The 22,979-nt window shown below is 50.4% G+C and overlaps 1 protein-coding gene across 1 annotated transcript in view; it reads left to right on the forward strand.

Annotated features, from left to right (window-relative positions):
- Positions 1-22,979, forward strand: part of EVC2 (EvC ciliary complex subunit 2) — a 135,209-nt gene that overhangs the window by 50,243 nt on the left and 61,987 nt on the right. The gene's annotated exons all lie outside the window — the stretch shown is intronic.

The raw sequence follows: 22,979 nt of genomic DNA on the forward strand, positions 1-22,979 counted from the left end.
GGAAACGGAGTCCCGTGGCAGGAGACGGACCCAAGATACCTCCGGAAATAGAGAGCATGGTCTGTGCTTCCTTAGGAGCAACTGGTCACTGGTCTGAGAAGAGAGCTCTCCTATGTCTGACTCGTGGCATTTTGTGAGCTGAAGGAGGTTCCGAGCCCAAGGGGACTTCCGTCCTGCCTGAGGGGAGCCCCTTCCCAGCCGAGCGCCCTCGTGCACTGTCGGGACTTGAGCCACGGAAGTGCAGGACTGTCCTTGCACGGAGCTGGGCCTTGTTCACCCATTTCTGGGTCCAGGGTCGTGCCGCCCGGCTCACTGAGCTTTTGGGCGGCCATTCAGGTGTGATCTTTCATTTTAGCTTAAGTCCCTAATCAGAACGCCAAGGGAAGCACGTTAAAGTTTGTCACACTACTCAAGAGGGAGGAGGGAGGATTGGATGGGCAGCGGGGAGAAAGGTGGGTGGCTTACTGGCAAAGATTTGTGAATGTCCCATTACATTACATGGTAGGAGCAGGTGCATCGCCGAAGTATTTCCTGGCTTTTTTGTCCGTTTTCTTCCAAAACATGAAAACGCAAAGTAGAGTGAAAGGATTTAGTTTGTGTGATCAGCACCTGGATATTTAATTTGCAAGTAGGTGGTAGTCCACCACCTCCGGCTGGAGGAAGTAGGGCTGTGATTAGCATATATGTGTATATTAATACATACATAATAGCGTATGTGATAGTAACCTACAATAGTAACAGCGTGTAATGTAAATAGTATCAGGACTAGATGGGAAGGCATTAATCATCCTTTGTTGTTGGTTCCAGAAGCGCTTGGGGCACCTGGGTGGCTCGGTCGGTTAACATCTGACTTCGGCTCAGGTCACGGTCTCGCGATTCATGAGTTCGAGCCCCGCATCGGGCTGTGTGCTGACAGCTCAGAGCCTGGAGCCTGCTTCGGATTCTGTGTCTCCCTCTCTCTCTGCCCCTCCCCTTGTGCTCTTTCTCTCTCTGTCTCTCAAAAATAAATAAACATTAAAATTAAAAAGAAGAAAAGAAGCGATGGCGTGTAGGGAGCACCATCTTCCTCGATCCCCGCGTTCTGTGAAATCAACAACAGCCACTGGAACGTGCTGGTCCTGGTGTGTGAAATGCCGTGAGGATTGAGGTTACCGAGACTGTATTCCTGTAAGTCACCTAGGAGCTCCAGAGTTTTAGATTTATTTCTCCTTGGAAGCTGGTCTTTTTTTTTTTTTTTTTAACGTTTATTTTATTTTTGAGACAGGGAGAGACAGCATGAACGGGGGAGGGTCAGAGAGAGAGGGAGACACAGAATCTGAAACAGGCTCCAGGCTCTGAGTTGTCAGCACAGAGCCTGACGTGGGGCTCACGGAACGCGAGATCATGACCTCAGCCGAAGTCGGATGCTTAACCGACTGAGCCACCCAGGCGCCCCCTTGGAAGCTGGTCTTGTTTGGCCTGAAGAGTGTTTGACACTGATGTTCAAGCCTGACCTGAGAGTGCGTAGCCTGAGAACTGCCTTTGTCTCTCGCTCCCCTCCCCCACCCCACCCCCCATCCCAACATTCAGTATTTATTGAACGCCAGTTCTGTTTCAGGCTCCGTGCTTGAATGCTCATTTTAAAGTCTTGGCCATTTTTTTTTTTTTTAATCATCGCATTGTCAGTTACTTTTAATCTTTCCATCTTGACTTCTAGTCAGGCTTAGGAGCTCCCAGAAAGAAAATGTCACTCAGAATGTCAGGGGCTTAGTATGCATGGAAATCTGTGATTGTCTCCCCACTAAAAATAGCTTTTTTTCTCCAGCAAATAATTTATTGCATTTGTAATTCTTATGTGAAGTTTAGCTGGGCTTCTAAATATGCCATGAGGTGACTTGATTGCCACCTCTTCTAAGCCCTAACCTTGCTGTCTCTTGCTGGTTTATTTTTGACAAAGAGCATTCTCTTGGTTGGCGTGGTGTATCTTTTGCATCATTAATTCATAGGCTGCCTCTTGCAGAGAGGATCTGAGGGACAGGTCTCTCCTTTGGTTTCTATCAGGTTCCTAGACAGTTGTCGTAATAGATACAGCTCAGCCCCGGACCTGGAGAGACGAGAGGAAAGAGGAACCAGGCAACCACCGGCTGCTCCCGAAAGCTTCTAGAAGCGTGGAGAGCCCACAGTGTCTCAGCACCGGCCCTGCTCTGGCCCTGACCTCTGCCAAGCATCTCTGGCCCATGTTCTTAGGTCATTCTCACCGCGGCTCCTGAAAGGAAGCTGGTGTTCAAAAAAGGTTTATTGGTTTTGCCTAAAGGTCGCACAAGTGATAACGGGTTTGTGCTTTCTGAGCCGCTGTTCTATTGACAAAACACAGCTTTTGAAGAAGATTGTGCATAGATTTTTTCCAGAGAGGCAAAGGAAAATAAGAGAAGAAAGTCCAGGGCTGTGTCTCTTTCCAGTTACTCAAAGGAAGCTCATTGCTGATTTCTGATGTTAGCACCGCCTTCTAAGCTGTCTCAATGTGATGGTTTGTACCAAGTAGGTGTTCGGGGAGTATGCATTGAGGTGAGGCTTTTCTACCTATGTATTTGTGATTTTCACCGGCCATATGGGGTGTGTGTGTGTGTGTGTGTGTGTGTGTGTGTTTTACAATGGCGCCCTCCTTATTCTGTATTGACACTCTACAGAGATGTGATTTTGTTCCTTGTGTCTGGAACTCAGGGAAATGAAGCGACTCACCCGAGTTTCCTTAATTCATTTGTTCTTTCATTTGGGTTGCTTGCTCGTGTGTGTGATACATTTTTAAAACGTGGGAGGCCCTGGCCCGACGCTGGCAAAGTGTCCTGGTGTGGGTCCCCGTAGGACTCACGCAAACGGGATACAGACGCGCGCACGGATAACCGCGCAATTCCACGGCGTGGTGGGGACTATGAAGGAGCAAGGCGCTCTGTTAAAGAACGGCGGGGGCTCACTCTCGCCTGGGGCTCCGGGAGACCCCTCAAGAGCAGGGTCAGGGGAGCTGAGACCTGAGTAATGGGCACCTGGTGGGGGCCACATGGACGGAGCTTAGGAAGGGATGTGGGCACTTGAGGGTCTAGGAGGGGATGAGGCCGGTGTAGCAGAGGCACGCGGAGGTGGGCTGGAGGGTGGGCTGGAGGTGGGGTGCCTGGAGCAGCCTCCATTATTCACCCTAAAATTCCTGTGTTCTTGGGGCGCCCGGGCGGCTCAGTCAGTTAAGAGTCTGGCTCTTGAGTTCGGCTGAGGTCTTGATCTCACGGTTTGTGGGTTCAAGCCTCGCATCGGGCTCTGCGCGGACAGCAGGGAGCCTGCTTGGGATTCTCTCTCTCTCCCTCTCTCCCTGCCCCTCCCCTGCTTGCACACACACTGCCTCTCACTGTCTCTCAAAATAGATAAAAAAACATGAAACAAAAAAAACCAACCCTGTTTTCTTTACAACATTCGCGGCTGTCAGAAGCCACCTTGCTTGTCTTTTCTTTCTTTTTTTTTTAATGTCGGCTCTGCTTTGGCAACTGGGCGGTAAGGTCACAAAGGCAGGGACTTTCTGTCGTGTTCGCAGATGTGGCCCCGGTGCCTCAAACACGGCCTGGCGCACAGTAGGTGCTTGTGGGGTGATGGCACACGACAGTGATAGGCTTGATGGAGAGTCACCGGCAGATAAATTAGAGGCTGCGTGGTTAACTTGACAGCAAAGACTGGGGGGGAAGGACGGCACCACTCAAACCGGCAGTTAGCGCAGCACGTTCCCAAAGGTGACGTGTCCTCACGGGCTGCCCAGAGTTGCCCTGCGGGCGCCGGGCTGTGACGGGGACACCCTGGCAGAGTGACGTTCGTTCGGCGGCCACCCGTTCCCGTGGGCGTCGTCCGAATGGGCTGTGCGCGGGTCCGTCACTCGGGGCCAGCTTCCCAGGAGGGCCCCCAGGGCGTAGGTGTGTGGGACGTCCCTCCCGCAGGCTCCACGCGGGTCTGTGGAACCAGGGGACGCACGAGGCAGGACGAGCTGCGCCTGCTGGCGGCTTCGCGGTGGGGTTTGTGGCAGCTGTGAGCTGAGCCCCGGGGAGAACGTGACACAGGTTCCTAAGACCAGGAAAGAGGGAGGATTGAGCTTTGAGGAAAGATACAGAGGCGCTGCTGGGCTTGGCCAGGTGAAGACGCCTCTCGAGACGCTGGGTGGGTGTGTCAGGAGGAGCCAGATGCTGGGTCTGTTCAGATGTGACTTCGAGTTCGGGGCCGGACGTGGCTGGACGGAGACTGAGGAAGGAGCCCCCGGAGAGCCGCATCGCGGGGAGGGGAGCGGGACAGTGCCCGCGGGAACTGCAGCATTGACACGACCGGGAAAGTCACAGGACACCCGGGGAGTGAGGGCAGGAAGGCAGAGAACAGGGGTCCCAGAAGAAGGGGTGGCCATCCATGTCTGATATTTCCTGGAGTTCTATCAAGTGAAGACTTGGAAAGGTTTTGGTTTTACCTCCAGGACATGCTGAGGACCAGAGCAGGGTTGGGGAGCACGGGGCGAGTAGCATGGCCTCAGTAAACCCCTGTGAGTCCTCCATTATGTGTTGCTGTGCAGGGGGCGGAGATGGGGAGCTCTGCCGTGCAGGGGGGCAGAAGTGGGGAGCTTTGCTGTGCAGGGGGACAGAAGTGGGAAGTGCAAGGGGACAGAAGTGGGGAGCTTTGCCGTGCAGGGGGGCAGAGGTGGGCAGCTGCAGATTAAGGGGAAGCTGGGGCCAGGAAAAGGAGCCTTTAGGGGTGATGCCAGAGGCTCTGAGCCTTCCAGTGGGGACATTTCCTCCACAGAGAGGAGGAGCCTGAGGGTTTGGGGGAGGGCAGGGAGAGTTGCAGGAAAAAAGGAGAAGGTGGGAGGGGACGGGAGCCAGGTGTCAGCCCTGGGGAGGGAGAAGGTCCAGAGTGCACGGAGGTGCGTGCTGGTGTGTGGATGGGACGCATCCGTGTGATGCTTGCCACTGGGGTACAAGGTGAGGACGTCGGGAAGAAGAGGGTAGGACTGTAGAGGAGCCTGGGACAGTCCCGCCAGCGAGGGGAAGTGACTTACTGGCAAAATCCCAAGAATTCCCACGCACGTAGAGTGCCCGTTTGAGGCGGGTGGTCCCAGCCGGCCTGCATGAGGGGCTCCCTCCTGCAGTGCTCTGGTGGGAGGTACCGAGCCCCCCGAAGGGTGGGTGGGAGAGCCCAGGGGTTAAGACAGCAGGTCGAGAAGCAAGGCTGCCTGATTTGGGTCCCGGCAGTGCCACTTCCCTTCGGGTGACTGTAGATGTCATATCTGTCAAGTGGGGACAGCTGTGGCTGCCTCTGAGGGTGCCTCTGGGGGCCCCAGGCTGTCTGAGGGGAGCAGGAGCGGCACGAGAGAGGGATTTCCTGTGGCCGCTCTAACACAAACTCGGGGGCCCCGAATTTCTTTCGCACTGTTGGAGGCCGGAGGCGCAGAGTCGGTTTCCCTGGGCTGAGTGAGGTGTAGACAGGGCCACCCTTCAGACGGTGTAGGGTGGAGCCTCTCCCTCTTCTTCCAGCTTCCAGAGGCTTCTCTCAGTCCCCAACTTGTGGCCACAGCCCTCCAGTCTCCGCCTCCCCGTGGCCTCCTCCTTTTCCGTATGTATCCGGTCTCCTCAGCCCCCGTCTCAGGGAGACAGTTGTGATGGGATTCAGGACCCACCGCACAATCCGAGGTAATCTCCCCATGTCGTGATCTTTCACTTAATTCCACCCGCAAAGGTCTTTTTTTTCGTATAAGGCCACGTTTACAGATGCTGGGGACGAGGGCCTGGTGTCTCTGGGTGACCATTGTTCCAGGAAATGATCAGAAAAATCTCAAAAGAATGAGGGAGGAAGCAGAGACTTGAGGGGATCCGTGGGCTGGAAGGTTCAATGAGGTGAGTCCTACTGTTGTTTCTGGAATGTTCCTGAGGGTTCTGCTCACACAAGTACCATTAGAAATGGTCATCTCCCCATTAAGGAGTGGTTGGTCCAGAGCTCAAACCTGGGTCCTGTGACCCGGGCTGCTTCCTCTGCTGCTTCCTCACAGGCTAAGCCCGTACGATGGAGATCCATCTGGATGGTGAAGACACCCCGGGAGGGAAGGGGGCACGGCCTGGGGGGGCGGCTCTTCTCTGCCACCGGCGTAGCACTCCTGCTTCCCTCTGTGTGGCTGGGGTGTAAGTGTCTCCCTGCACATGGCAGGGGCCCGGAAGTCCTTTTGGCATTGAATGATTTCACTTCATGAGCTGTTGCCTGCTGTCTCACTGGAGTTCTCGCGGGGGCTGGCCACAGTAAGAGGCCAATGATAACTCCCTTCGCTTTTCTTTTCGAGTTCAACTCCCTCTCCTCCCTCCCTCCGTCTCTCCCACCCACCAGCCCTCCAGCCCCCTTCCCGTATGGATCTGAAAGCATCTGCTGTGTGCCGAGCACTGGGTGACACGGTGGGGACACAAGCCAGACTCCGGCAAGCTCCCTGCCTTCGGGCCTCCATTGGCGCCCTCGCCACGTGCTTCTGTAAGGCTCAGTTTGTGTGTCTGACTCCCACGTGAGACCCCGAGCCCTTGTTTGGAACAGGTCTGGCAGCGCTAGCCACGTATCAGCAGCGTCTTGTGAATGAGTCTGGGTGAAATCGCACTGGGTGTTGGAGGGTCTTTAGGACCCGTAGGTCTTTAGGACAGTGTCAGGCAGGGAAGGGGGGCGTTCTTGGCAGAGTGATCCCGCGTGTACAGGGCATGGGCGTGTGACAGTGCCTCCTGATGTCCTCACAAGGCGCAGAGAGGATTCAGGAGACCGGACGCGTGGGAAGGTGTCCAGGAGAGGCCTTAGCGTCTGAAAGAAAGTCTTCACAGACTCCCCGATTGCCTCTTCCCCGCTCCCCCCAACCCACCATGCAGATACTCATGCCTGGGCCGGTCCTGGATTTCCGGAAGGATGGACGTCGGGGTTCACCTAGAGCCTCACTTGACCGACACAAGCACACAGGCCAGCTGAGGCGGAAGCCCCGCCCTCACACCTGTGCCTTGCTGCCGGGTTCCCACGAGGTGCTTGCTGGGTCCCCGCCAGTGGTTGACAAGCCAGAGCGGGATTTGTGCGGGGGACAGACCGGGAGAGCAGAGCAGCGGTAAGGCCCATCTCGTTCCCATGGCAACCCTCACTGTCATCTTCCCAGCAAGGTGAGGGTTTCTTGGAGGAGACACTTTCCTGCTTTTAGAAGCAGGTGTTTTGTGAGCCCCACCCCCCCCCCGACGCCACACGCCTGGCGCTGTGGTTGGCGAGGTGCCGGAGAGGAAGCCGAGAAAAGCGAGGGCCCCCGGGATGCCCGCCATCGGCAGGGGGAAATGACTCCCACACGGACGCGTACCGCACGATGAGTCACCCTCGGGCCGCGCCTCTGCCGCGTGCGGGTGGTTTCCACGTGGTCCAGCGAACCTCTGCAGGGCGGGACGTGATCTTCTTCCTGACTTTGCATCCCACCGAACCCACACCACCGCTTCCCCAGGCCAGGAGGTCCACGCAGCCTCTTAGGGGGTTCTTGAGATGAAAGGAATCACCTCAACTGTTGGAGTGGCTGAGGGGGGGTCACTACAGAGCTCTCATCTCCCCTCAACCTTGAGGTCTGCACCAGTTGGGAAATAAGACCTGTATATGGCATGTTCTCCAGCCAAAAATCGAAACCACCCGTCACTTTCATTACTTTGGAAAGCTCGATCGGAGGATGCGGCTTTTGTGCAGCTGTGATGAGCCCCACGGTGAGACACTGCAGCCCCTCCCCCCCCCCAAGAAAGCCGCCTTCAGGGACGTCCTGCTCTTGCCAAGTGCCAGCCCCTGTCCCCTGTCGGTTCCCTCACAGAGCTCCTCCACGTGAAGGGGCCCCAAGGAGAGGGAGACCCGCATGGCCCCTCCCCAGCATTGGCCGCTCAGGTTGGCCAGTCCCAACCAATGGATACTGGTCACGGACGGCAAGTGTGTGTGCCAGGCAGGAGGAGGGCCCGCTTCCCTGGGGATGGCGGTGCCTGCAGCGGACTTTTTGGGGCCCTGCCCTGGGCCACCAGCTTGACTTTACTATACACGGCCGGGTGGCACCAGCCACAGAGCGCATCCAGGAGAGAGGTTGTCACAAGCACGGGAGAAACTCCCTGTGTCCCAGGGAAGAGAACACCCCATAGTCCCTGACTCCGATGAATGCCCATGTTTCTTTTTCCTGCCTCTGCTCAGCCAATTTGTTGAATAGTGAATAACGAACAGGGCCAAGAATTAGAGGGGCGTAAAAGGCCATAGTGTGCAAAACGAATTGTCTTCTCATCCCTGTGCCCAAAGGCAGTCCGTTCCCCGTGGCTTGCAGCCTGCGGGGACCGTCCATGGCTATCTGCATTTTTACACATGGGACGCTTTTTTTTTAATGCAAAGTAATAGCCCATCTCACGCACTGTTTTGCTCCTTTATATCGCCCCATGTTGCAATAATCTTGGGGATTGTTCAACATCCATAACTACGTATAACAGCCTGTTCTTTAAGTGGTTGTATAATATTATTCTTTTTTTTTTTTTTTTAATTTTTTTTTTCAACGTTTATTTATTTTTGGGACAGAGAGAGACAGAGCATGAACGGGGGAGGGGCAGAGAGAGAGGGAGACACAGAATCGGAAACAGGCTCCAGGCTCCGAGCCATCAGCCCAGAGCCTGACGCGGGGCTCGAACTCACAGACCACGAGATCGTGACCTGGCTGAAGTCGGACGCTTAACCGACTGCGCCACCCAGGCGCCCCAATATTATTCTTTTAAAAAAATGTTTATTTTGAGAGAGAGAGTGAGCGAGTGTGCACGAGGGAAGAGCAGAGAGAGAGAGGAAGAGAGAGGATCCCCGGTAGGCTCCCCACCTGCAGCACAGAGCCCCGCGTGGGGCTCGATCCCACCAACTGTGAGATCACGACCTGAGCCGAAACCGAGAGTTGGACGCTTAACCGACGGAGCCACCCCGGGCACCCCCAGGGGTTGCATAACTTTCTAGTAACAGGAACGATTACTGACTTCACTGAGAATTTAATGTAAATGAAAGACAGCTCTGTGTTATGTGCATGAACCCGTCTCCCCACAAAGCAGCCTCCGACCTGAGGACTGTTGACAGATGAGGGGGCCAGAGCACAGGGAGTGTGCGTCACTTGCCCAGGGTCACAAGGCAAGTAGGAGGATGTGAGTCCCGGCGGTCTGAGTGCGGAGCCGGCCGCATTCGTGAACACCGTGTTCCACAGCCCCCAGCAAACGCGTGGCCGGTAACTTCCTGCGTCGAGGGCTGTGCGCACGCGGGCAACCTTAACCGCAGTATGAGTTCTTCACGGTGGAATTGCTGCATTATTGTGAACTTTTCATGGTTGCTGTCAGACTGCCCACCAGAGAGGCCGGGCCGGCTCCAGCCGAGTCCCTGTGTCGCACATGCTCGTCACCGTGGCTACGGATCGTGGTAGCCGTGGTCAGTCTGATGGGAAACCGAGGCTCCTTCCTGTAGCTTTCACCTGCGCTTTTCTTGTAACGCACGAGGTGGGACGTCTTTTGCCCGTTGAAGACGTGTCTGTGTTTCCTTGTCTGGTGAGCAGAGGAGGTGGCCTGGGCTTAGGCTGGACGGCTTGAGTCACAGCGCTTGTCCCCGACTCCCGGTCTGCCGTTTAATCGTTCGATGACCTTGAGCACTGCCTGTAACCTCCCTGTGCCTCAGTGTCCTCGTGTGAACCTGGGAGTGGTGACAGTGCCCACCCAGTGCGAGGTGAGGGTTTAACCAGCTCGCGTACGCCCAGGGCTGAGAACAAGGGCTCTGGATGGGCTCGTGGCGAGCGGTTCACCTGTTTCCAGACCGTTTAGTGCTTGGCTCTGTTCTGCCCACTGACGTCCACGTTTTTCTTTTCTGTGACTCAGCTCCATAGATTTCGCAGAAATGGACGACAGTTACTCAGCGTCTCTCAGCTTCTAATTCATTGCTGTGCCTGAGCATGTCATGTAGCTGTTGAGTCCACAGTGGGCTGGAAGGCTGGAAAAGCTACTGTGAGCCCAACCAGCGGGGTCCCGGCTCCTTGGAGATCATAGGCTGGTGGGGGAGACAGGCATTCATCAGAGAATCACATGGAAAAATACATGATTACACTGACCAAGCTGGGCGCCACGAAGGAGGTGATGCCTGGGGCTCCGAGAACCTCACCCAGAGTCCCCTCTTGCTGGGAGAGATCTGTGGGCTGGGGGTTTGGCGTGTGCCCAGTGACCAGTGAGGCTGACTGGGGACGGCAGTGGCTCAGGCAGGGACACGAGCTTCAGGAAACACCAGGTCACCGGATTATCCTGCAGCGTGGGGTGCTGTGGATGGTCAGACGGAGGGAGGCCGGCCCGGTTGTGAAGGCTGGACTGCTGGGCGTGGGCTTCGGGCTTTGACTCGAACTGGGGTCTGTCGGCCTCGGAGAAGGTGAACCCTCAGACCGCCCCCTTGCCGCTTCAATTTCAGTGGGATTTCTAAGCTCCCTTCTTTTCTTTTTTTTTTTTTTAATTTTTTTTTTCAACGTTTATTTATTTTTGGGACAGAGAGAGACAGAGCATGAACGGGGGAGGGGCAGAGAGAGAGGGAGACACAGAATCGGAAACAGGCTCCAGGCTCTGAGCCATCAGCCCAGAGCCCGACGCGGGGCTCGAACTCACGGACCGCGAGATCGTGACCTGGCTGAAGTCGGACGCTTAACCGACTGCGCCACCCAGGCGCCCCTAAGCTCCCTTCTTTTCAAGCATTCACCGATTTGGTGTCGGGATGCTTACCCAGGGATTTAGTTCAGAAGTTTTACTTTGAAAGCCTTTGCTTTGTTGTTTCTGCTACTTTTGTCCGTTTTGTCACGAACGCGTGAAAATATCCAAGACGGTCATTTGACACTCATGTACACAACTCTCTTTGGGACGATATTTCTTCCCAGTCACTGCAGCCTGACGTTCCTAAACGTCCTGGGTATTTCGGTGCTGGGGGAAGTCAGCGCTCTAGGAGATGTGCTGTCCCCGAAGACTCTGGCCTGAGTGGTGATCACCGTGTACAGCCCAGAAGACCAGCCGGCAGGTCAGCCCTTTACGGCTCCCGTTTCTTCTCTCGCTCGCTCATCCCCTCTCCAATGGGTGTTCCCCGAGCACGTTCTCACCCAGAGCCACTTTCCCGGCACTGCGGATGCTAAGGTGGGCTAGGAGTGCTCCACGATCTCCGGACACTCGCAGTTCACAGAGAAGACAGACTCACAGATGGTCCCGGCAAGGTGGCACGGGGTGCAGGTGGCTGGGGACAGGACACTGCACAGGGTGGGAGGGGAGGGTTCCAGCTCTGCCTTCACCAAGAAGGCGTGGCCTCAGGCAGAAGGAGGAGCCAGAGGACGAGGGCGGGAGTCAGGTTCCCAGATAGATAGATGTGGCCCCGTGGAATTAGGCTTTCCGGTTTATCCATCTGGGAGACGTGTAACAAGCAACGTGTCTTGCAGGCACTGTGCAGGTACAGCAGGGACCGAAGTAAAGTCCTTGTCCTCACAAGCTGTCCGTGGTCGGTGGGGACAGAAAACAAATGAAGATGAAATGTACGGAGGTGACGGGTCAGTGGGTCAAATGGGGAATGGCAAGGACTGCGTGAAGTAGATGCCTCGGGAACAGCCTTCCGGACAAGGTGGCATTGGAACAGGAAGCCCTGGAGGGAGCCGTGAGGGTGGCGTCCCCTCCTCCCTGGGAGAAGAATGGGGAGGCCTGTAGCATCTTGATGCTAAAGAGAATCCGTGGCCTGGATTCTTGGCCCGAGCAGAAATACTCTCTCGAGCGCGCCTCGCAGGTGGTTATTCCATTTCTACTTGGATATCCCATGGTCAATAGGAACCTTCATCCCTCGGAGTTTGTTGTGAGTTGAATTGTGTCCTACAGTTGTGTCCTTTAAGAATTGGGAAGTTTAGACACACACACACACAGGGAGACACCCACCCCCCGCACCGCCCCACAAAGACGGAGGCAGAGATGGAAGTGATGCCTCCACACGAGGGTTGCTGAGCACGGCATCCACACTGGCAGCCAGGAAAGGGGCACAGCCTCTTAGATTCAGAGGGAACCAGCCCTTGCCACATCTTGATTCTGGGCGTCGCACCCTCGCTGGTTACAGCCGCCCTAGAAACAAGTACAGCTTCTCGTCGTTGTGTGGGTGGCTTGTACACCTTCGAAGTCCAGCCTGTTTTCTTTTTTTTTTTAAGTTTATTCATTTATTTATTTTGAGAGAGAGACAGAGCTGGGGAGGGACAGAGGGACAGGGGGAGAGAGACTCCCAAGCAGGCTCCGTGCCCAGCCCCGAGCCCGATGTGGGGCTCGAACTCACAGACTGTGAGATCATGACCTGAGCCAAAGTCAAGAGCCGGACCCTCAACCGACTGAGCCACCCAGGCGCCCCTCCCTCTTGTTTTTAACCAGAAGTCTACATTCGTAGTTCTATATGAGCAGAACCAGCGAATCCGTGCACGTTGTGACGTCATCCTGATACCATCCTCTGGAGGGCCTGTCCCTCCCTCTTGTCATCTCACGGCCACTGCCTGCAGCCTGACCATCACACTGTCTTCACTGGCCTGCGCTGACCTGACATCCATCCCTGAGCCCCGGTCCGTTCTCCACATACCAGCCGGGGTGGGGGAGGGGCATGCTTTCCACGGCCCTGACCACTTGCTGGAGGCCCCGTGCTGGCTTGCTCTTTCTTGGCAAAGTCCTAATCCTCGCCACAGCCCGCAAGGCTCTGTGTCGTCTGCCCAAGGCCGTTAGGCCTGGAGTGTTGATATTTTGTGTGCATGTGATCACGGTGACCAGATTTCTGTGAGGCGGTCATGAAGAAGACAGGAACCGGGGACAGTGATGGGAAGTGTAGGGAAGTGGATGTCAGGGGATTAAGAGGGAGACCTTTCTGTTTGAGCTCTCCGATAATGGGCAGCCTGCCTGGAGGAGCACTTAGCTCCCCATCGCCATGTGTGTGCAGCACAGAGGCTGGGGGACTCCTTGGCAGGGAAGGTGTTGAGGAAATCTGAGTGTTGGTTGGAAAGATGATTTAGCAGACATCCAAGGTTTATCTTATCTCTCTTTTAAATGTTTCATCCTAAAGTTCTTTCAGATGCTCTTCAGGTAGAACACAGTCTGTCTTTCCAAAGAGGAGTTTCAAGAGCTATCTATGTTCCTAGCTGGCTAGCTGTAACCCATCTGTCCGCTCATCCATGATCTATCCGTCCAGCCACCCACCCGCTAACCCACCAACCCAGCCACCAACCCATCCCTTCATACGTATGTATATCCTACCCACCCATCCGTCCATCCACTCATCCGTACATGTATCCTTCCATCCACCTACCCTCCCATCCACCCACCTACCCTCCCATCCATCCACCCACCCACCCATTCACCCTCCATCCATCCCCCCATCCATCTGTCCACCCGCTCTTCGATCCATCCACCCATGCATCCACCCACCCATTCATCTATCCATCTACCCATTCATCCATCCATCCATACACCCACTTTTCCACCCATCTACCCACCATCCACCCACCCATCCATCCACCCATCCATCTATCCATCCATACACCCATCCATACGTACGTACATGCATCCTTCCATCCACCTACCCTCCCATCCATCCACCCATCCATCCTTTCATCCATCTATGTTTGTCATGTTTCCCTCTTATCTTCTTTTCTTTGTCATAAAAATGATATCAAGGAAGACTGGACAGACACAGACACAGCAACAGCAATGTGAAATAACATTTCTTAGCCTCCGTTTTGTCTCAGGCACTAGCTAAGCGCTTTGAGTGTGTTGGTGTGACTGAAGCAGCAGGACAGAGGGTAGAGCTGGGGCCACGTGTTAGGCTTCCAATCCCTGCTCTGCCACCTAAGAGCTATGCCACTTTCAGTCAGGCATTTTAATTTTCCTGTGCCTCAGTTTCCTCACGTGTTAAAAAAAGGTTAATCACCTACTTTATAAGGCTGTTATGAGGATTAGATGGGATGATGTTTGTAAAGCTATTAAAACAAAGCCTGTGCGTAAGAGGCACTGCTATTCATCCTCTTAATGGCCTTCATTTGACACAGTGATAATATTCTCATTAACCAGCCAGGAAACTAGGCTCAGAGACACCGAGGTGCACACCTGAATCACCCAGCTCTGAAGGGACGATGCTAAGATTGGAAGCTGAGTGGCTGTGACTTCCAAGTTCATCGTGCTTTCAGACATGACGCGGTGTGCGCTGCCTTTTGCGACAAGGTGATTGGCGTGTGCCTGAAAGGGAGCTGGGAGGAACGTTCCGGAGGGATTTGAAGTGGGCAGAGGAACGCTCCCTCCTTTTGGTCTGCTGCAGAGCCGACTGGTGTGTGGGGCTGTGGCCAGTGCGTGGGCCAGGGGTGGGCAAGGAGACTCTGAGTTAGGCTCTCATTACCGTTTCGACAATGAAGATACTCAGGAGGTATGTTCCCTGCTCAACTTGCATTGTCTAGGCCTTCGACATCACCAGTATGCTGATGTGATTTATGGTCCTGACATGGGATCCCCCTGCAGGATCACTTTCCGTGGAAATGGACTCCTAGGAAGAAAATTCCGGTTTCCCTAGTACTGTTTGCTTTTTGTGGGTCTGTTAGGCCAACTTGAAGGTCCCGGATTTATATTGAAAAACGGCCATGGCTGATTTCTTTTTCCTTCTGGATTAATTACCCTCCAGGCCAGTGAGGTCTCTTTCACATTCAAGAGAACGTTTTCTGCCTTGTGTATCAAATCAGACCCTAATTTTGTTCTGACACCTTCCTCGCCGTTTGATGAGAACTCAATTAATTTTTTACATGAAATCAATAGGGGAAAAGACACTAGTGTCATTCTCTTTTCTTTATCATCAGTAGCTAATCATCAGAGTCCTAATCGGTTCTGGGATAATTTAAGCTGGGCAGTTTCTTTGAGAAAGATGTTATCATCATAAGCAAGCCTGTTAAGAAACGATAATGGCTTACATTTATTAAGTGCCTCTTATGGGCTGGACATCATTCTGCACTCCGGTTTGAGTCTCTCATTTACAAGAGTATGTATATCGTTCGTACGGTGTAACAGAACTGGCCTGAGCAAATACACTCACCTTACAGTGCAGTGAAAACATGACATCTTTGTGACCTGAGAAAAATGAATATTCCCTGAGAACGCAGTGTTGGAATCCCACCAACTCCGCCAACTTGTATAAGAATTTCAGCCCAGCATGTGTGATTCACAGTGTCTCTGTCCCATGGAACCATTAGAGACTTGGGGGGGGGGGGGAGGTGGAAATTTATGTGCATTTCATTAGAAACAATTTAAAATGCCGTAGGGGATGGTGGGAATTGCCTCCACAGCAATGGATCCAGTCCCGTATGTAGACGATGAATTCTTAATTCTTATTTTCCTCTCCTGTGGCCATTTGGGAAATTTAACAGATGAGAGTTGGCCTCATTAACTGCATGGCATTTTAATTGGTTTAAAGGCACATTTTTCTTTCCTTTGTGGCTTTGGGGACGCCCTGGCAGTTTTGACTGTTGCCTCTTCTGACAGTTTATCCACGGTGATTAACATTAAAACTGTTTGGACAGGAAGTGCTCATGAGGTTGTCTTCCCTGGCAGTTGGGAAGGGCGAGCCGTGCGCGATATTCTATTCCGCAGCCTGTCTCCTGGGACAAGGTGCGCCAAGGAACTTTGATTACTTAGAACCAATAACATTTGAGACACTACACTGTGCATTTTATATTTCTTACCTCTTTTAACCCTGAACACCACCCTGTGAGGGTGCCCCCCCTTATCCTCTGGGGGAGCTAAGTTCTTTCCCCGGGTCCCTTAACTGGTAGGTGGTTGGACGGCAATGACCTACAGAGATGTCCTTTTGTTCATTCCAACCCCCACGTACCTGGTAGAACACGGGGAGTTTACCCGACAGGCAGCCGCAACACTCTCTTGTGCAAGTTAATCAATGAACCAATGAATGAATGATGGATAGAGTGGTTGGGCAAGATGTAGGAGTTTCGTATTCAGCAGTAACAAATTACCGCGAACTGGGTGGCTTCAATCAGCACAAATGCATTGTCTTCTAGTTCTGGAGGTCATAGTCCAAAACAGACCTCCCCAAGAAAAGCCAGGGGGTCAGCTTTAGGGGAGAATCCATTTCCTTGCCTTCTCCGGCTCCTTGAGACTTCCCCTCTCCCGGGCTCCTGGCCCGTCCTCCGTCTTCAGGGCTGATGACCCCGTACCCCCCACCCCTTTCTTCCTCTCCCGATCCCACTCATCTTCTGCCCCCTCCTCCCACTCTTAGAGACCCTTGTTATTTATCTCTCTACCATTAAGGTCAGCTGATGAGCCACCTTAATTTCATCCGCAACCTTGTTTCTCCTTTGCCACGTAACCCAGCACATCCAGAGGTTCTGGGGATTAGGACGTGGATGTCTTCAGGAGACCATGAGCTTGCCCGCCACAAACAGCTTCATTAAAGATGTGAAATCTACTGTGTCTCTCTCAGCAGAGAAGTAATTTTTTTTCTGAGCCTGTGGAACATGGCCTCGTTCTTTGGATGTTTAACCCTGCACGCGCTTCCTTCTTGCTTTGTGACCTGGGACACTCAGCACACACACCTGCTCAGTGAGTAGTGGTGGAGAAGATGAGAGATGAAATGCCAGAGCTGTTACTTAAAAGTAGACTGATGAGGGGCGCCTGGGTGGCTCAGTCAGTTGAGTGTCTGACTCTTGATTTCGGCTTGGGCCGTGATCTCACAGTTCGTGTGTTCGAGCCCTGCGTCGGGCTCTGTGATGACAGCGCAGAATCTGCTTGGGATTCCCTCTCTCCCTCTCTCTCTGCTCCTCCCCTGCTCGTTCTCCCTTTCTTTCTCTCTCAAAATAAAAAAATAAACCTTAAAAAAAAAAAGGCTGATCGGGTTATGTCTAAAGGACACAGGAGCTAGTTTGACCTGAGATGGAAAAATTTGAGCACCAAAAAGAATTATCACTGCAGTTGATTGAAACCCACCAAATACATAAAAGTTTGTAATTTCACAGTGATGCAGGACAGGAGGAGGGGGTGTTCCTAGGTCCAGGTAAACACTTGGGCTCAAAAGACTCCCATAAGCTACACTTGACCCCGTGTAAGCAGATGGCCAGAGGGGCAGGAACATGGCTTGCCATGAGGACATCAGGCATTCTTCCGTGGGTGTCCTTGCCCCAGGTCACATTGTGGACTACGTCGCTGTCTGGGAGGTGTTTTCTCGCCAGGCGACACAGCTCAGTGCAAGGAGATGTAATCCACATCAGGGCTCAGGTGGGAGCCTTCCTGTCTTAAAAGCTTCATACCCCACAGGAGCCAGAATCTCCTGTAACAACTCACAAGCATAGCTTCCAGGGTCCCCCCACAAGGGACATCCCCAGTTCCCAGAGTCACTTCCCTTGAGGAAGTCCAGAGTGTGGCTTCCCTGCTAGACATTCATGGCTCATGTACAGGTGCCCCCATCCAGATGTGATCTACTGATCAGGTGTCATTTGCCCCATTAGCCATGCTGCCTGGTAACATATTTCATGTTCTTCCTCTTGTGAGCTTCCCAGTAGAAGTTATCCAAAGCCCAGATTCTCAGGGATTTGGCAAAAGTTTGAGCATCCTTTTGTTTTCAAATACCAGAACAAAATAAAACAAAATAACAACAAAATAAGGAAACAAACAAAAAAAGAAAAACACGGACCCAATCTCATTTGTCACCATTGGAAGTTGCTATGATATCAGTTGTAATTAGCAAAGAATCAAACATCCATTCTGTCTACAGACTTTATGTCAGGACAACATTGTTCTGATGGAACAGAACAATCTATGGATTGTTTGAAGACTGTCAGCTTTATGAATGTGGAAGTGATAGAATTACAAAATGAACATTTTCCAGCCCCTAATGGAATCGTGGATCTAAGTTAACAGTTGCACTTGGATGCTAAAACGATTAGGTGAAGGTTGGTAGACTTTATGATGCAGGGATCATGCTGGCACTTACTTGAACCTCCTGATCTCTCTTAGAACTTAGCCATCCTTTGACCTTATAGGAAGCATATGGTGCCACTTACAGGGTATTTTGGAAAACAAATTAAGTCTGATTCTAATCAAGATATGAGATGTAACTAGGACTTTACAGGAAATACAGAGGAGAGACGAACAGTGACACCCCATGGAAAGAAGGTGGTGCATTCTGCAGGATGAATAATCTAGCTCCCCCAACAAACCAATGGCATAAAAGAGAAAAGGGAGGGCAGAAAAAAGTAGATTTAACTGACATTGTGGGTTTTTTTTGGTTCTTGGTTTTTTTTTTTTTTTTTTAGTTTATTTACTTTGAGAGAAAGAGAGAGAGGGAGGAGAGAACAAGCAGGGGAGGGGCAGAGAGAGAGAGAGAGAGAATCCCAGGCAGATGCTGCACTGTCAGTGGAGAGCATGACGTGGGGCTCGAACTTAGGAACTGTGAGATCATGACCTGAGCTGAAATCAAGAATCAGACACTTAACTGACTGAGCCGCCCAGGCGCCCCAAAAACTCTTTACATTGATAGTTACTGTGGGACTATTTTAGGTTTTGAATTTTTCAAGTAACCCAAATGTGCAACACTAGAAAAATGGTTAAAAATCATGGTACATCACAAAATGAACTATTTTGCAACCACTGTAAAGGAAACTTTTATGGCTTTAAAACAAAAATTTTTTTTTTAACATTTATTCATTTTTGAAAGACAGAGACAGAATGCGAGCTGGGGAGGGGCAGAGAGAGAGAGAGAGAGAGGGAGAGACAGAATCCGAAGCAGGCTCCAGGCTCTGAGCTGTCAGCACAGAGCCCGACTTGGGCCTCGAACCCATGAACTGTGAGATCTGACCTGAGCCAAAGTCAGACACTTAACCGACTGAGCCACCCAGGCGCCTCAAGCTTTTATGACTTTTAAACACCACTGGAAGTTTCCTGTTACAGTGCTAATTCGAAAGAAAAAAAAAAAAGGACAGAATTGTTTTTGCATCTATGTGAATGGTGTGCAAACATGGAGAAGTGTAGGCTTAGAGAAACAAACTGGAAGCAAATACAGCCAAATACCTTCATTGGTTGTGTTGAAATATTGGTCTTACAGTAAAGGAAGTCTTTTTCTGTTTGTCTTTGTTATCCACACTTTTCATCATGAGCATTAATTTTTCTATGCATCCTTTTATAGCTATATAGAGGTATGATGAACATACTGTAAAATTCACCCATATTAAGAGTATAATCTGACACATTCCTGTAAAGGATAGAGTCATGCGACCACCACCACAATCAAGTTCTAGAACCTGGGACCCTGTGATGCATCTCATTGATTTTTCTTGAGTAGACTTTATTTTTACAGCAGTTGTAGATTTACAGAAAAATTGAGAAGACAGTAAGGAGAGTTCCCCCCCTACACTGTACACAATCTCCCCTGTTGTCAGCAGGCTACATGGTTATGGCACACTTATTACAATCAATGAGCCAATGTCAGTCCGTTCTTCACCAAAGTCCGTACTTCATTCAGATTTCCCTAGATTGTCTTTTATTTTTCTTTTCAAATTTTTATTTAAGTTCTAGTTAGTTAGCCAACAGCGCAATATTGATTTCAGGGGGGAGAATTTAGTGATTCATCACTTCCATACAATACCCAGTGCCCATCCCAACAAGTGCCTTCCTTAATACACATCATCCATTTAACCCATCAGCCCACCCACTTCCTCTCCATCCACCCTCAGTTTGTTCTCTGTCGTTAAGAGTCTCTTGTGGTTTATTTCCCACTCTTCTCTTTTTTTCCCCCTCCCCATAGGCTTATCTGTTTTGTTTCTTAAATTCCACATAGGAGTGAAATCATATGATATTTGTCTTTCTCTGAGTTATTTCGCTTAGCATTATACACTCTAGCTCCATCCACGTCATTGCAAATGGCAAGGTTTCACTCTTTTTAATGGCTGAGTAATATTTCATTGTGTGTGTGTGTGTGTGTGTGTGTGTGTGTGTGTGTGTGTGTGTGTATATATATATATATATATATATATATATACACATACCACATCTTCTTTATCCACTCATCAGTAAGTGGAAATTTGGGCTCTCTCCATAGTTTGGCTGTTGTTGATAGTGCTTCTATAAACATTGGGGTGCATGTACCCCTTTGAATCTGTATTTTTATTTTTATATCCTTTGGGTAAATACCTACTAGTGCAGTTGCCGGATCATGGGGTAGTTCTATTTTTAACATTTTGAAGAACCTCCACACTGTTTTCCACAGTGGCCGCACCAGTTTGCATTCCCACCAACAGTGAAGAAGGTTCCCCTTTGCCTGCATCCTTGCCAACATCTGTTGTTTCTTGTGTTGTGAATTTTAGCCATTCTGACAGGTGAGATGGTATCTCATCATGGTTTTGATTTGTATTTCCTTGATGATGAACGATATTGAGCGTCTTTTTCACGTTTCTGTTAGTCATCTGGATGTCTTCTTTAGAAAAGTGTCTATTCGTGTCTTCTGCCCATTTCTTCACTGGATTATTTGGTTTTTGGGTGTTGAGTTTGAGAAGTTCTTGATAGGTTTTGGATATTAACCCTTTGTGAGATATGTCATTTGCAAATATCTTCTCCCATTCCCATAGGTTGCCTTTAAGTTTTGTTGATTGTTTCCTTTTCACTGTGCAGAAGCTTTTTATTTTGATGAGGTCCCAGTAGTTCATTTTTACATTTGTTTTTCTTACCTCCAGAGACGTGTCTAGTAAGAAGTTGTTCTTGCTGAGGTTAAAGAGGTTGCTGCCTGCCTGTGTCCTCTAGGATTTTGATGGTTTTTTTGTCTCACATTGAGGCCTTTCATCCATTTTGAGTTTATTTTTGTGTATGGTGTAAGAAAGTGGTCCGGGTTCATTCTTCTGCACGTTGTTGTTGAAGTGACTGTCTTTTTTCCATTGGATGTTCTTTCCTGCTTCGTCAAAGATTAGTTGACCACATAGTTGTAGGCCCATTTCTGGGTTTTCTTTTTTTTTTTTTTTTTTTAATTTTTTTTTCAAAGTTTATTTATTTTTTGGGGGACAGAGAGAGACAGAGCATGAACGGGGTAGGGGCAGAGAGAGAGGGAGACACAGAATCGGAAACAGGCTCCAGGCTCTGAGCCATCAGCCCAGAGCCCGACGCGGGGCTCGAACTCACGGACTGCGAGATCGTGACCCGGCTGAAGTCGGACGCTTAACCGACTGCGCCCCCCAGGCGCCCCAGGGTTTTCTGTTCTGTACCATTGATGTATGTGTCTGTTTTTGTGCCAGTACCATACTGTCTTGATGATTACCGCTTTGTAATATAGCTTGAAGTCCTAAATCGTGATGCCTCCCACTTTGCTTTTCTTTTTCAGGATTGCTTTGACCATTCAGGGTCTTTTGTGGTTCTATACAAATTTTAGGATTGTTTGTTTTAGCTCTGTGAAAAATGCTGGTGATGTTTTGATAGGGATTGCATTAAATGTGTAGATTGCTTTGACTAGTGTAGACATTTTAACAATATTTGTTCTTCCAGTCCATGAGGGTGGAATGTGTTTCCATTTCTTTGTGTCCTCTTCTATTTCTTTCCTCCGTGTTCTGTAGTTTTCAGAGTACAGACCTCTTACCTCTTTAGTTAGGTTTAATCCTAGGTATCTTACCGTTTTTGGTGCAATTGCAAATAGGATCGATTCCTTGATTTTTTTCTGCTGCTTCATTATTGGTGTATAGAAATGCAACAGATATCTGTACGTTGATTTTATATCCTGTGACTTTGCTGAATTCATGGATTAGTTCTGGCAGTTTTTTGGTGAAGTCTTTCGGGTTTTCTACATAGAGTATCATGTTGTCTGCAAATAGTGGAAGTTAGGCTTCTTCCTTGTTGATTTCTTTTTGTTGTCTGATTGCTGAGGCTAAGACTTCCAGTACTGTGTTAAATAGTGATGGTGAGAGTGGACATCCTTGTCTTGTTCCTGACTGTAGGGGAAAGGCTCTCAGTTTTTACCCCGTTGAGGATGATACTAGCTGTGGGTCTTTTGTATATGGCCTCTAAGATGTTGAGGTTATGTTCCATCTATACCTACTTTGTTGAGGGTTTTCTTTTATCAACGATGGATGTTGTATCTTGTCAAATCCTTTTTCTGCATCTGTTGAGGGGATCATATGGTTCTTATCCTTTCTTTTATTCATAAAACGGTGCATCGTGTTGATTGATTTGCAAATATTGATTTGCTCTTGCAGTCTAGAAATAAATCCCACTTGATCATGGTGAATAATTCTTTTAATTTACTGTTGGATTCGATTGGCTGATAGTTTCTTGAGAGTTTTTGCATTCATGTTTATCAGGGATATTGACTAGTACTTTCTCCTTTTTTTAGTGGGGTCTTTATCTGGTGTTGGAATCAAGGTAATGCTGGCTTCTTACAATGAGTTTGTAAGTTTTCCATCCATTTGTAATTTGGGGGGGGACAATTTGAGATAAATTGATATTAACTCTTCTTTTTAAAAAAATTTTTTTTTAATGTTTTTATTTATTTTTGAGACAGAGAGAGGCAGAGCATGAGCAGGGGAGGGGCAGAGAGAGAGGGAGACACAGAATCCGAAGCAGGCTCCAGGCTCTGCGCTGTCAGCACAGAGACTGACACGGGGCTCGAACTCACGGACTGTGAGATCATGACCTGAGCCGAAGCCGGATGCTTAACCGACTGAGCCACCCAGGCACCCCTTAACTCTTCTTTAAATGTCTGAGAGAATTCCCCAGGGAAGCTATCTGACCCAGAACTCTTGTTTGTTGGGAGATTTTTGATTACAGGTTCAATTTCTTTGCTGGTTATGGGTCTGTTCAAATTTTCTATTTCTTCCTGTTTCAGTTTTGGTAACTTGTGAGTCTAGGAATTTATTATCCATGTCTTCCAAATTGCCCAGTTTGTTGGCAGGATCACCGCTAAGCCAG

This window comes from Lynx rufus, unplaced genomic scaffold, assembly GCF_022079265.1.
Source record: "Lynx rufus isolate CCGP_SWC_20201006 ecotype Redwood Valley unplaced genomic scaffold, mLynRuf1.p SCAF_3, whole genome shotgun sequence".
Taxonomy (NCBI): domain Eukaryota; kingdom Metazoa; phylum Chordata; class Mammalia; order Carnivora; family Felidae; genus Lynx; species Lynx rufus.